Source organism: Marmota flaviventris, chromosome 6 (assembly GCF_047511675.1).
Source record: "Marmota flaviventris isolate mMarFla1 chromosome 6, mMarFla1.hap1, whole genome shotgun sequence".
In the NCBI taxonomy this organism is placed as follows: Eukaryota; Metazoa; Chordata; class Mammalia; order Rodentia; family Sciuridae; genus Marmota; species Marmota flaviventris.
In genome coordinates this window covers 132,084,694-132,101,343 of record NC_092503.1, presented here as the reverse complement: position 1 = coordinate 132,101,343, position 16,650 = coordinate 132,084,694, and positions in this window count along the sequence as shown.

Genomic DNA, 16,650 nt, shown 5'->3' with positions numbered 1-16,650 from the left:
CTAAACATTAACCTAACACATACCCACACACTGATTCCGACCCTAATAATACCCGAGCTGTAAAGCTGACCCTAACACTCAACCTAACCCTTACAATAGATCTGGCTGTAATCCTAACCTAAAACTATCCCTAATCATAACCCTAGACCTGACATTAGCCCTATCCCTAATCCTAGCCCTAACCCTAACTCAAAACCTAGCGCTAATCCTAGCACTAAGCCTAGCCTTAATCCTAACCATAACCTCAACCCTAGCCCTATCCCTAATTTTTCCCTTGACATAGCCCAAAATTTAGCTGTAACATTATACCTTACTCTAACCTTAGCACTAAACCTAGGCCTAAACAAAAAACTAACCCTAGCACTAATCCTTGCCCTAATTTAGCTCTAACCCTAAACCTAACCCTATCCCTAGCCCTAAGACTAACTCTAACTCTCACCCTAGCCCTATCCCTAGATCTAAACCTATTCCTTATCATAACCCAAACTCTATCCCTATCCCTATCCCCAACCTTAGCCCTAAACTTTGCTCTAGTCCTAAACGTGGATCTAAACCTAACCTTAAGCCTAAAGCTCACCCTAACACTAGCCCTGAACCTAATGCTAATTGGAAAACTAGCCCAAACCCTACAGTAGCCCTAAAACAAAACTGAGCCATAACCCTAACCCTAACCCTTAACCTAAATCAAACACTAACCCTAAACTTACCCTAAACCTTACCATTATTTGAGTGCTATACCTAACTCTAGAAGTAACCCTGACCCTGAATCGGATCCTAACACTAATCCTAGCTCTATACATTGCCCTAATGCTAACCCTAGAACTAGCCCTAATCAGAAACCAAGTTTTTTCATTAGCCGTAGCCCTAAAGCTAACACAAATCCTAGCACTAATCCAAGCTCTAAACCAATGTTTAAACCTAAGACTAACCCTAACCGTAACCCTAAACCTATCCCTAACCCTAATCCTACCTCTAAACCCATCCCTTTCCCTAAGCAAAACCCTCACCATAAATTTACCTAGTCCTAACCCTAATCATTAGCTTAACCCAATCCCCAAATCTATTACTAGCCCTAACCCTAGCCCTCATTCCAGCTATAGCTCTAACCCAAACCCTGACCCTTATTCTGACTCTAACACTAACCCTAGAACTAAACCTCTCACTAACCCTAAACTGGACCCTACTCCTACCCCTACCAGTAAACCTGTACCTAAACCTAACTGTAACACTAGCACTGGACCAAAACTTATCCTAAATAGAGTCATATATCTAGCCCTAGCCCTAAACAAAAACCTTGCACTAGCCCAAACAATAACCCTTAACCTAACCCAAAGACTATCCCTATCCCTAGATCCAACACTAGTCCTAATTCTGGCCCTAACTCTAACCCTAACACTGATAGGCCTAATGCTAGTCATAAACACCATACAAACCTAGCCTTATCCTATCCCTAAAACTAGCCCTAATTGCAATACTAACCATAACCCTAGCCCTGACTCTAACCCTAACCATTGCCCTAGCCCTAACCCCAGCTCATACACTAACACCCTAAACCTAACTGTGACACTAAACCTAGGCCTAAACATAACCCTAGACCTAATCCTAAACTTAACCCTAACACTAACCTTAGCTCTAATCTTATCCATTAACCTACAGATAAGCCTAACTCAAATGCTAACACTAGGCCTAACGCTAACCCTATTGCTAACATTAACCCTATCCATTACTCTAAAATTAACCTGAACCCTAAACCTAACCCTATCCATTACCCTAACTCTAACCCTAACCCTAACACAAATTCAACCCTTAACTTTAACCTTAAACTAAACCAAACCCTACCTGGACCCTGACCCTAATAATACACCTAGCTCTAAACCTGACTCTTACCCTAAACGTAATCCTTACACTAGACTAGCCATAACCTAACCCTATATCTATCCCTAACTATAACCCTTGACCTGACATTAGTTCTAGCCCTAATCCTAGCCCTAGCCCTAACACAAACCCTCAAACCTAGCCCTAAAGCTAGCCTTAATCATAACCCGAAACCTAACCTAGCCCTAACCCTAACACTAACCCTAGTGCTAATCCTAGCCCTAATTTAGCCCTGACCTTAAACCCACCCTAACCCTAGCCCTAAGACTAACTCTAACACTCACCCTCGCCCTATTTCTAGTTCTAACCCTATCTGTCATCATAACAGTAACACTAGCCATAACATTATCCCTAACCATGGCCCTAGCCCTAAAACTTGATCTAACCACAACAATTAATATAAGCTTAAACCTCACTTTACTACTAGCCCTAACACTATCGCTAATGCCCAAACTAGCCCTAACCCTAGCCCTAGCACTAAAACAAAACTGAGCCATAGCCCCAACCCTAACCCTAACCTAAACGTAACCCTAGACCTGACATTAGTGCTATTCCTAATTCTTACCCTAACCCAAATACAAATCCTAACCCTACACCTAGCCTCAACCCTCACCCTAATTTGAGTCCTATCCATAATCCTAAAAGTAACACTAATCCTGACTCTGACCCTAACACTAACCCTATCTCTAATCATCCCCCTAAATCTAAACCTAATATAAACACTATACCTAGTCCTGATGCTAACCTGAATACTAGCCCTAATTGTAACTCTACTTCTTACATTAGCCATAGTCCTACACTAGCCCTAACCTAACCCAAAACCTGGCTCTAATCCGAGCTCTAAACCTATTTTTAATTGTAGCCCTAACCGTATCCCTATCCCTAACACTTAACCTAAACCTAACCCTAAACCTAAACATGTCCTAACCCGAAACCTAAACCAAACCATAGCTCTATTTCTAACCATAACACTAGACCTAAACCTAGATATAATTTTATCCAGTACCCTAACCATAACCCTAAGCAAATTCTAACCCTAGACCTAACCCTAACCATAGTCCTAAACTAACCATAACCCTAGTCCTAACAGTAACTCTAATCCTATCCATTACCTGAACCATATCTTTAACCAAATTCTATCCCTAGGCCTACCTCTAACCCCATGCCTTACCCTAACCCTGTCCATTATACTAAACCTAACCTATACCTAAAACATAACCATATCCATTATCCTAAACCTAATGCTAATTTTAGCCCTAACCTTAAACCTTAACCTAACCATGACTCTGACTAGCAATACCCCTAGCAGTAAACCTGACCATAACCCTCAACGTAACACTTACAATATACCTGGCAATAAACCTAAACCTAAAACTATCCCTAACCATAACCCTAGAACTGACATTAGCCCTAGACCTAATCCTAGCCCTAAACCTAGCCTTAATGTTAATCCTAACCTTAACTGGAGCCATAACCCTAATTTTATCCCATGCCCTAGCCCAAAATGTAGCTGTAACATCATACCTTACCCTAACTCTAACATTAACCCTAGCCCTAACCCTAGTCCTAACTCTAGGCCAAAACCTAACACTAACCCTAGGGCTAATCCTAGCCCTAAATTAACCCTAATCCTAAATCTAATCCTATCCCTAGCCCTAAGACTAACTCTAACTCTTGCCCTAGCCCTATCCCTAGTTCAAAACATATCACTTACCATTACCCAAAACCTAGCCCTATCCCTAGCCCCAATCCTAACTCTAACCATCACCCTAGCCCTAAACCTGGTTGTAAACCCTAACCATAAGCCCAAACCTCACTCTAACACTAGCCCTAAACCTAATGCTAATTGGAAAATTAGCCCTAACCCTACCATAGCCCTAAAACAAAATAGAGCCATAATCCTAACTTTTACCCTTAACCTAAGCCAAACACTAACTCTACATCTATTCCTAATCTTAGCCCTAATTTGAGTCCTAACCCTAACCATAGAAATAACCCTGACCCTGAGTTGGACCCTAACAGTACCCCTAGCTCTAAACATTGCCCTAACTCTAACCCTAGAAATAGCCCTAATTGGAATCCTAGTTCTTTCCTTAGCCATAGCCCTAATGCTAACACAAATCCTAGCCTAATGCGAGCCCTGACTCTAAACCTAACCCTAACCGTACCTCTAACCCTATCCCTTACCCTAAGCCAAACGCTTTCCCTAATGCTACTCTAGTCCTAATCTTAATCCTTAGCCTACTCCAAACCCTACCACTATTAATAGTCCTAAACCTACCCCTCATTCTAACTTTAATCCTAATCCTAACCCTGACCCTTATTCTGACCCTAACACTAACCCTAGATCTAAACCTGACCCTAACCCTAAATCGAACCCTAACACTACCCATACCGGTAAATGTATACCTAAACCTAACAGTAACACTAGCACTAGACCAAACCTAATCCTAAATAGAGTCATAAATCTAGCCCTAGCCCTAGACAAAAACCTAGCACTAGCCCTAACAATAACCCTTAACTTAACGTACAGACTAAACCGATCACTAGACCAAACGCTAGTCCTAATTGTGGCCCTAACCATAAAACTAACCTTAACCCAACAATAACCCTTAACCTAATAGAAACCCTAGCTCTAAAACTTATTCTAAACCAAAACCTAATCCTAACATTAGACTTATCCATAACCCTGACCCTAACAGTAGCCATAAAGATATCCCTAGCTCTTACATTACCCATAGCCCTAACATTATCCCTAAACATCACACAAAACCTAGCCCTTATCCTGGCCCTAAACCTTGCCCTAACCTTAATCCTAACCATAACCTTAGACCTAACCCTAATGCAAACCCTAGTCCTACCCCTAACCCTACCTCAAACTCTAATTTGTAGTCTAAACATAACCCTAAACCTAAACCTATCCCTAGCCCTGACTCAATGCCTAACCCTCGCCCTAGCCCTAACCCTAGTTCAAATGCCTACACTTATCCTAAACCTAATCCTAACATTAACCCTAGGCCTAACCCTAACTTTAACCCTAATTATAACCATAACCTTAGCCCTAACCTTAGCTCTAACCCTATCCATTACCCTAAAGATAAGCCTAACCCAAATGCTATCCCTTGGCCTAAGGATAACCCTATGGCTAACAATAACCCTATCCATTACTCTAAACTTAACCGCAACCATAAACCTAATTCTATCCATTACCCTAACCCTAACCCTAACCCTAACCCTAACCCATTGCTAATTCAAGCATTAACCATAAATCTTAACCTAAACAAAACTCCACCCTGACTCTGACCCTTATAATACCCCTAACTGAAAACCTGTCCCCTACCCTAAACCTAACCCTTATACTAGTCATAGCCATAACCTTACACTAAAACTTATACTAACCATAAACCTAGACCTGACATTAGCCCTAGCCCTAATCCTAGCCCTAGCCCTAACATAAACACTCAGCTTAAACCTAAACCTAGCCTTAATGGCAACCCAAACCCTAACCTTAGTGCTAACCCTAATTCTAACCCTTGCCATAGCCCTAAAGTTAGCAATAACCCTTTCTCTTCCCCTAAATCTAATCCTAACCCTAAAACTAACACTAACACTAACCCTAGGCCTAACTCTAACTCTAACCCTGGCGCTAATCCTAGCCCTAATTTAGCCTTAAATCTAAACCTACCCCTAACCCTAGCCCAAAGACTAACTCGAACTCTTGCACTTGCCCTATTTCTAGTTCTAACTTTATCCATTACAATAACCCTAACACTAGCCCTAACATTAGCCCTACTCCTAGAAATAGCCCTAAACCTAGGTTGAACCATAACAATAAATCTAAGCCTAAACTTCACTCTACCACTACCCCTAACACTATCGCTAATGATAAAACTAGCCCTAACCCTAGGGCTCGTTCTAAAACAAAACTGAGCCATAGCCTTATACCTAACCCTAGCCTAAACTTAACCTAGACCTGACATTAGCCCTAAACCTAGGTCTAATCCTAGTTGTTAGCCTAGACTTAATCCTAACCCTAATTTTTACCCTAGCCAACCATAATTTTATCCCTTGTCCTAACACTAAACATAGCTGTAATATCTTACCTTACCCTAACTCTAATATATTAATTAACCCTAGCCCTAAACCTAGGCCTAAATCTAGCACTAATCCTAGCCCTAATTTAGCCCTATCACTAAACCTAACCCAATCCCTATCCCTAAGAGTAACTCTAACTTTCGCCCTAGCTCTATCCCTAGTTCTATACCTATTCCTAAGCATAATCCATATGCTAGCCCTATCCCTAGCCCCAAACTTAGCCCTAACCTTTGCCCAAAGCTTAAACCTGGATCTAAACCTAAAATTAAGTATAAACCTCACCCTAACAGTAGCTTTAACCCTAATACTAATTGGAAAACTAGCCCTAAAGCTACCCTAAACCTAAAACAAAACCGAGCCATAACCCTAACCCTTAACCTAAACCAAACCTTAAAGCTACACCTAGCTCTAAACCTAGCCCTCATTTGAGTCCTAACCCTAAACCTAGAAGTAACCCTGACCCTGACTCGGCCCCTAACACTAACCCTAGCTCTAAACATTGCCCTAATGCTAACCCTAGAACTAACCGTAAAAAGAAATCTAGTTCTTTCATTAGCCATAGCAGTAATGATAACACAAATCCTAGCCCAAATCCGAGACCTAACTCTATTTTTTAACACTAATCCTAACCCTAACCCTAGCCCTAAACCTAACCCTAACCCTAACCCTACCATAAACCCTCTTTTCTTAAGCCAAACCCTCACCCTAATGCTACCCTAGTCCTAAACTTAATCCTAAGCCTACCCCAAACAATAACTCTATTACTAGTCCTATTCTAGCCCTCATTCTAGCTCTAAACCTAACCCTGACCCTAACCCTTATCCTGACCCTAACACTAACCCTAAGTCTAAACCTGACCCTAACACTAAACCGAACCCTAACACTTCCCATACAGGTAAATCTGTACTTAAACCTAACAGAAACACTAGCACGAGATGAAACCTAATCCTAAATATAGTCATAAATCTATCCCTAACCTTAAACAAAAACCGAGCACTAGCCCTAACAATAACCGTTAACCAAAATTAAAGACTAGCCCTATCCCTAGACCCAACGCTAGTCATAATTCTGGCACTCACCCTAAATCTAACAATATCCTGAACAATGACCCTTAAGCCTGAACAAACTCTAGCTCTAAACCTATTCCTAACCCAAAACCAAACCCTAACACTAGACATATCCATAACCCTGACCCTAAAACTAGCCATAAACATATTCCTAGCTCTTATAATTCCCATAGCCCTAATGTTAGCCCTAAACCTCATACAAAATCTAGTCCTTATCCTAGCCTTAAACCTAGCCCTAATCAAAACCCTAAACATAACCATAGACCTAAGCCTAAGCCTATGCTTGACCAAGCCCTAAACCTGGCTCAAACTCTAACACTTAACTAAACATAACCCTAACCCTAACCCTAGAACTGACTCTAACCCTAACCCTCACCCAAGACCTAACCCTAGCTCAAATGCTAATACTTAAACTAAAACTATCACTGACACTAACCCTAGGCCTAACCCTAACCCTAGCCCTAATTGTAACCTTATTCCTAGCCCTAATCTTAACTCTAACACTATCCATTATCCTAAAGATGAGCCAAACTCATATTCTAACCCTAGGCGTAATGCTAACCCTATGGTGAACACTAACCCTATCCATTACTCTAAATCTAAACTGAACCCTAAAAATTAAAAAAAAAAAACCTATCCTTTACCCTATCCATAATCCTAACCCTAAAGCTAATTCAATCCTTAACCCTAAAACTTAATCTAAACCAAACATTACCCAGACCCCTAACCCCAATAATACACCTAGCTTTAAACCTGACCCTTAACTAAACCTAACCCTTACACTAGACCTAGCCATAACCTAACATAAAACTAACAGTAACCACAAATCTAGACCTGACATTAGCCCTATCCCTAATCCTAGCCCTAGCCCTAACACAAACCTTCATCCTAACACTAAATATAGCCTTAATACTAACCCTAGCCCTAACCCTAATTCTAACACTCACCCAAGCCTTAAACCTAGTTATAACCCCATCCCTTCCCCTAACACTAACCCTAAACCTAGGCCTAACCCTAACACTAACCCTAGCCATAAATCTAGCCCAAAGACTAACTCTAACACTCGCCCTAGCCCTATTTCTAGTTCTAACTCTATCCGTTAATAATCCTAACACTAGCCATAAACTTAGCCCTAAACCCAGCCATAGCCCTAAACCTAAATCTAACCATAACAATAAATCTAAGCCTAAACCTCACCATACCACTAGCACTAACACTATCGCTAATCCTAAAAGTAGCCGTAGCTGTAAAACAAAACTGTGACAAAGCCCTAATCCTAACCCTAACCAAACCATAATCCTAGACTTGACATTAGACCTGTCCCTAATTTTTACACTAACCCTTACACAAACCCAAAACCTACACCTAGCCTTAACCCTAGCCCTAATTCGAGTCTATCCCTAACTCTGATCAGTAACTGATCCTGACTCTGACAGTAACACTAACCCTATATATAATCATCACTTCAATCCTAAATATACACACTAGATTTAGACATAATGCTAAACTTAACACTAGCCCTAATCATTACCCTAGTTCTAACATTAGCCTGAGTCCTAAATAGCCCTAACCTAACTCAAAACCTAGACCTAATCAGAGCTCTAACCCTAGATTTAACCCTAGCCCTAACCCTAACCCTAGCAGTAACACTTAACCTAAACCTAACCGTAAACTTTTCCTAACCCAAAGTCTAACCCAAACCCTAGCCCTAATCCTAACCATGATCCTAACCCTATCCTTAGCTCTAATCTTATCCATTACCCTAACCATAACCCTAACCAAATTCTGACCCTAGGCCTAAACCTAACCATTGATCTAACCTAACCATAACCCTAGTCCTAAATGTAGCTCTAATCCAATCTATTAACCTAACCATAACCCTAACCAAATTCTATCCCTAGGCCTAAACCTAACCTTATTCCTTACCCTTAACCTGTCCATTACTCTAAATCTAACCTTAACCCTAAACTTAACCATACCCATTACCCTAACCCTAACATTAACCCTAATGATAATTTGAGCCCTAAGCCTAATCCTTAACCTAACCCATACTTTTAACCCTGACTCTGATCCTAATAATACCCCTAGCTCTAAACCTGAACCTAACTTTCAACCTAACACATACAATAGACCTGGCCATAATCCTTACCCTAAAATTATTCCTAACCATAACCCTAGACCTGACATTAGCCCTATCCCTAATCCTAGCCCTAACCCTAACACAAATCCTAGCCATAATCATATCCCTATGCTTAGCATTAATCCTAACCCTAACATTAACCCTAGCCTTAAACCTAATTTTATGCTTTGCTCTAGCCCTAAATGTAGCTCTAATCTAGCTCTAATCTAGCCCTATCCCAAAACCTAAAACTATCCCTAGCCCTAAGACTAACTCTAACTCTCACCCTAGCCCGCTCCCTAGTTCTAAACTTATTATGTACCATAACCCATAACCTTTCCCTATCCCTAGCTCCAACCCTAGCCCTAACATTTACCCTAGCCCTAAACCTGGATCAAACCCTAACCTTAAGTCTAAAGCTCACTCTAACCCTGGCCCTAACCCTAACATTTACCCTAATGTTAATTGGAAATCTAGCCCTAAGAGTACCCTTGCCCCAAAACAAAATCGAGCCATAACCCTAATCCTAAACCTTAACCTAAACCAAACCCTAACCCTACACCTAGCCCTAAATGTAGAACTAATTTGAGTCTTAACAATAACCCTAGAAGTAATCGTGTCCCTTACTCGGACCCTAACATTAAACTTAGCTCTAAATATTGACCTAATGCTAACCCTAGAACTAGCCCTAATCGGAATCCTAGTTCTTTCATTAGCTGTAACCCTAGTGCTAACCCAAATCATTGCTCTATACCAAGCCATAAACCTAGGCTTAACCCTAACCCTAACCCTAACCCTAACTCTAACCCTAACCCTAACCCTACCTCTCACCCTATCCCTTACCCTAAGCCAAACACTCACCCTAATGCTACCCTAGTCCTAACCATAATCCTTAGACTACCTCAAACCCTATCTCTATTATTAGTCCTAACCCTAGCCATCAATCTAGCTGTAACCTTAACTCTAATCCTGACACTTATTCTGACCCTAACACTAACCCTAGGTCTAAACCTGACCCTAACCCTAAACTGAACCCTAACACTACCTCTACTGGTAAACCTATACCTAAACCTAACAGTAACACTAGCACTAGACCAATCCTTATTCTAAATAGAGTTATAAATCTAGCCTTAGCCCTAAACAAAAACCTAGAACTAGGCCCTAACAATAACCATTAACTTAATTTAAAGACTAACTCTATCCCTAGACCCAACACTAGTCCTAAATCTGGCCCTCACCCTAAACCTAACCCTAACCCCAACAATGACCATTACCCTAAAACAAACCCTAGCTCTAAATCTTATCCAAACCCAAAACCTAACTAGAATACTAGACTTATCCATAACACTAACCCTAAAACTAGCCATAACCATATCCCTAGCTCTTACATTACCCATAGCCCTAATGCTAGCCGTAAACCTCACACAAACAAAGCCCTTATGCTATCCCTAAACCTAGCCCTTATTGTAATCCTAACCATAAGCCTAGACCTAACCCTAACCCTAACCCTAATTCTAGCTCAAACTCTAACCTTAATCTAAACATAACCCTAATCCTAACCCTAACATTAGCCCTGACTCTAACCCTAACCCTCATGCTAGACCTAATCCTAGCTCAAACGCTAACACCTACCCCAAACCTAAACCTGACACTAACCCTAGGCTGAATCCTAACCCTAGTCCTAATTCTAACCTTAACCCTAGCCCTAACCTTAGCTCTAACCCTATCCCGTAACCTAAAGAGAAGCCTAACCCAAATGCTAACCCTAGGCCTAATGCTAACACTAATCCTAACACTAACCCTATTCATTACTGCAAAGCTAACCTGAACCCTAAACCTAACCCTCTCAATTATCCTAACCTGGACCCTAACACTATCCCTAACGCTAATTCAAGCATTAACCCTAAATCTTAAAATAAACCAAACCCTACTCGAACCCTGATCCTAATAATACACCTAGATTTAAACCTGACCCTTAAGCTAAACCTAACCCTTACACTAGACCTAACCATAACCTAACCCTAAAACTAACCATAACCATAAACCCAGACCTGATATTAACCCCAGCCCTAATCCTAGCCCTAACCCTAACACAAACACTAGTCTTCAACTTAGGCCTATACCTAGCTTTAATCCTAACCCAAATCCTAACTCTAGACCTATCTCTAATTTTAACCCTCGCCCTAGACCTAAACTTTGGTATAACTCCATTCTTTCCCCTAACCTATCACTAACCCTAACCCTAACACTAACCATATATCTAGCCCTAACCATAGGCCTAACTCTAACACTAACCCTAGCACTAATCCTAGCCCTAATTTATCCCTAACCCTAACTCTACCCCTAACCTTGGCCTAAGACTAACCCTAATTTTCCCCCTAGCCCTATTTCTAGTTCTAACCATATCCATTACAATAAACCTAACACAAGCTCTAATCTTAGCCTTAACTCTAGCCCTAGACCTTAACTTAGATCTAACCATAACTGTACATTTGACACTAACCCCAAGCCTAATCCTCAACCTACCACTAGACCAAACACTATCACTAATTCTAAAACTAGCCATAACCCTAGCTGTATCCCTTAAACAAAACTGAGCCATTGTCCTAACCCTAAATGTTAACCTAAACCAAACCCTAACCCTAAACCTAGCCATAACCTTTTAGCCCTAATTCATGTACTAATCCTAAAATTAACCCTGAATCTGACTTATATTCTAACACTAATTTTAGTTCTAAATATCACACTAATCTTAAAGATAGCACTAACACTAGACCTAGACAGAATACTAACTCTAATCATAACCTTAGTTCTTACGTTAGCCATAGCCCTAACCCTAGCCCTAAACCTAACAAAAAAACTAGCCCTAATCAGAGCCCTAACCTTAGTAAACCTAAACCTAAACCTAGCCCTAGCCCTAACACTAACCCTAGAACTAACTCTTTCACTTACCCTAAGCCAAACCCTATCCATAATGCTAACCTTAGTCTTAATCGTAATCCATAGCCTTACCCAAACCCTAACCCTATTACTAGTCCTAACACTAGTCCTCATTCTAGCTCAAACCCTAAATCAAATCATTACCCTAACACAAACCCTCAGTCTATATCTAACCCTAACCCTAAGTCAAACCCTAAAACTAGCCCTATGGGTAAACTTATACCTAAACCTAACCCTAAAAATAGCCCTAGACCTAAGCCTAATCCTAAATATAGCCATAACTCTAGACCTAGACCTAAAAAACCCTGAGCTCTAGCCCTAACATCATCCTTAACCTAAAACAAAACTAACCCAATCCCTAGACCTAACTTTAGTCGTAATTCTGGATTTCACCTTAAACCTAACTCTAACCTGAACACAGACCCTAACACTAACACTAAACCTAGCTCTAAACCTGAACCTAACCCAAAACCTAAACCTAACACTAGACATACCCATAACCCTAACCCTAAAACTAGCTCTAATCAGAACCCTAGATCTTACATTACACATAGCCTTAACCCTGGGCCTAAACCTAACAAAAAACCTAGCCCTAACCCGAGGCCTATACCTACCCTAAGCATAACCATAATCCTAAATGTAACACTAACCCTAACCCTCGCCTTACACATAACCCTAGCTTGAAGTGTAACCCTTAGCCTAAACACAACCCTAGACCTATTCCTAAATATAAACCTAACCTTAGCCCTAATCCTAACCTTAACCCTAGAACTAACACTAGCTCTAACCCTAACATTGCCCTAACAGTATCCCTAACCCCAATATTAACCCCAGCCCTAAACCTAACCCTAGCCCTAAACCTAATCATAAACCTAACCCTCGACCTAACCCTAAACCTAACCCTTGCCATAAACTTAACCCTAAACTTTACCATAAATTAAAACTAAACCTATCCCTAAACCTAAATTTAACCATAACCTAAACTTAACCCTAAACCTAATCTTACATCTAATCCAATACATTACTCTAAATCTAACCATAACCCTAATGAAAACACTAGCACTAACCCCAATCCTAACCATAACCATAACAATAACCATAACCCAGACCTAACACTAAACCTAACAGTCCCCCAGCCCTATCTGTAGCTTAAATCCTAACCCTTACCCTAACTCTAATACTAGCCCTAGCCCTAACCATAACGCTAACTCTATCCCTAACCCTAACACTAAACCTAGACCTAATCCTAGCCCTAATTTAGCCATATTCCTAACCATAACCCTAACCCTAGAATTAAGACTAACTATAATTCCCACACAAGACTTATTCCTACTTATAACCCTATCTCTTACCATAACCCAAACCCAAACCCTAACCCTAGTCATAACCCTTCTACTATCCTTAGTCCTAGCACAAACTCTAGGTAGAATTAGGGTTAGGGATAGGTTTAGGGTTACAGTTAGGTTTAGTCTTAGGATTAAACATTGGTTTAGAGCTTGGATTAGTGCTAGGATTTGTGTTAGCTTTAAGGCCACGGCTAATGAAAAAACTTGGTTTCTGATTAGGGCTAGATCTAGGGTTAGCATTAGGGCAATGTATAGATCTAGGGTTAGTGTTAGGATCCGATTCAGGGTCAGGGTTACTTCTAGGGTTAGGTTTAGCACTCAAATAATGGTAAGGTTTAGGGATAAGTTTAGAGTTAGTGTTTGATTTAGGTTAAGGGTTAGGGTTAGGGTTATGGCTCAGTTTTGTTTTAGGGCTACTGTAGTGTTTGGGCTAGTTTTCCAAATAGCATTAGGTTCTGGGCTAGTATTAGGGTGAGCTTTAGGCTTAAGGTTAGGTTTAGATCCATGTTTAGGACTAGAGGACTAGAGCAAAGTTTAGGGCTAAGGTTGGGGCTAGGGATATGGCTAGAGTTTGGGTTATGATAAGGAATAGGTTTAGATCTAGGGATAGGGCTAGGGTGAGAGTTAGAGTTAGTCTTAGGGCTAGGGATAGGGTTAGGTTTAGGGTTAGAGCTAAATTAGGGCAAGGATTAGTGCTAGGATTAGTGTTAGGTTTAGGCCTAGGTTTAGTGCTAAGGTTAGGGTAAGGTATAATGTTACAGCTACATTTTGGGCTAGGTCAAGGGATAAAATTAGGGATAGGGCTAGGGTTGAGGTTATGGTTAGGATTAAGGCTAGGCTTTGTGCTAGATTTAGCACTAGGTTTTGTGTTAGGGTTAGGGCTAGGATTAGGGATAGGGCTAATGTCAGGTCTAGGGTTATTATTAGGGATAGTTTTAGGGTTAGGTTTATAGCTAGATCTATTGTAAGGGTTAGGTTGAGTGTTAGGGTCAGCTTTACAGCTCGGGTATTATTAGGGTCGGAATCAGTGTGTGGGTATGTGTTAGGTTAAGGTTTAGGTTTAGGGCTCAAATTAGCATTAGGGTTAATGTTAGGGTTAGGGTAATGGATATGGTTAGGTTTAGGGTTAAGTTTATGTTTAGGGTAATGGACAGATTTAGGGTTTGGAATAGTGTTAAGGTTAAGCCTAGAGATAGAATTCAGTTATGGTTATGGTTAAGGTAATGGATAGGATTAGAGCTACAGTTAGGGCTTGGGTTATTGTTAGGTTAGGGCTATGGTTAGTTTTAGGCCTAGGGTTAGAATTTGGTTAGGGTTATGGTTAGGGTAATACATAATATTATAGCTAGGGTTAGGTCTAGGGTTATGGTTAGGATTAGGGCCATGGTTCAGGTTAGGTCAAGGTTTAGTTTTTGGGTTAGGTTTAGGTTAAGTGTTAGGGCTAGAGTTAGGGTTAGGAATAGAGTAAAAGCTAGGATTAGGGCTCAGATTAGGGTTAGGTTAGGGATAAGGTAGGACTATGGCTATTGTAAGAACTAGAGTTAAGATTAGGGCTAGTTTTAGAGTTAGCATTAGTTCTAGATCTAGTGTTTAGGTTTAGGTTTAAGGAGATGATTAGAGATAGGGTTAGTGTTAGGGTCAGATTCAGGATCAGTGATACTGATCAGGGTTAGGGATAGGACTCAAATTAGGGCTAGGATTATGGCTAGGGGTGGGATAGGGTTTGTGTTAGGTTTAGGATAAGAATTAGGGATAGGACTAATGTCAGGTCTAGAGTCACCGTTAGGCTAGGGTTAGGGTGAGAGCTATGGCTCAGTTTTGTTTTAGAGCTAGGGCTAGGGTTAGGGCTAGTTTTAGGATTAGTGATAGTGTTAGGGCTAGAGGTAGGATGAGGTTTAGGCTTAGATTTATTGTTATGGTTAGATCTAGGTTTAGGGCTAGGGTCTGCATTAGGGTTAAGATTAGATGAGAGTTAGGGTTACGGTAATGGATAGGGATAGAACAAGAAATAGGACTGAGGTGCTATTAGAATTATTCTTTGGGCTAGGGTTATGGGTAGGTTTAGGGTTAGGGCTAAATTAAGGCTAGGATAAGCACTAGTGTTAGTGTTAGGGTTAGGCCTAGGGTAAGGTCTAGGGTTATGGTTAGTGTTAGTTTTAGGGTTAGGGGAAGGGATGGGGTTATAGCTAGGTTTAGAGCTAGGGTTCGGGTTAGAATTTGATTTAGAGCTAAGTTTAGGGTTTGGTTTAGGATTAAGGCTATGTTTATTGCCAGGATGAGGGTATGTGTTAGGGCTAGGGCTAAGATTAGGGCTAGGGCTAATATCAGGTCTACTGTTATGGTTAGGGATAGTTTTAGGGTTAGGTTATGGCTAGGTCTAGTGTAAGAATTACGTTTAGGGTAAGTGTTTGGTTTAGAGCTATGTGTATTGTTAGAGTCAGGGTCTGGTAGGGTTTGGTTTAGTTTAAGGTTTAGAGTTAAGGGTTGAATTTGCATTAGGGTTAGGGTTAGAGTTGGGGTAATGTATAGGTTTAGGTTTAGGGTTAAGGTTAATTTTAGAGTAATGGATAGGGTTAGTGTTAGCAATAGGGTTGGCATTAGGCCTAGGGTTAGCATTTGAGTTAGGCTTATCTGTAGGTGAATGGATAAGGTTAGAGCTAAGTTTAGTGCTAGTGTTAAGGTTAGGATTATGGCTAGGGTTAGGTTTAGATCTAGGGTTAGTGTCAGGGTTAGGTTTAAGGTAAGTGTTAGGGTATGAGCTAGGGTTAGGGCTAGGGCGATGGATAGGCTTAGGGTTAGGCTAGGGTTATGGTTAGGGGTACAATTAGGGTTAGGTTTAGGGCTGGGATAAAGGCTAGGTTTGTGTGATGTTTATGGCTATCATTAGGGCTATGGGTAATTTAAGAGCTCGGGTTATGGTGATGGCTAGTTTTAGTGTAAGGGTTATGGATAAGTCTAGTGTTAGGGTTAGGTTTTGGGTTAGGATAAGGTTTAGAGCTAGGGTTTGTTTTAGGGTAAGCGTCAATGTTTGGGTTAGGGTTTGGGCTAGAATTAGGACTAGCGTTGGATCTAGAGATACGGTTAGTCTTTGTGTTAGGTTAAGGGTTATTGTTAGGGCTAGTTCAAGGTTTTTGTTTAGAACTAGGGCTAGATTTATGACTCTATTTAGGATTAGGTTTGGTCTAGTGCTAGTGTTACTGTTAGATTT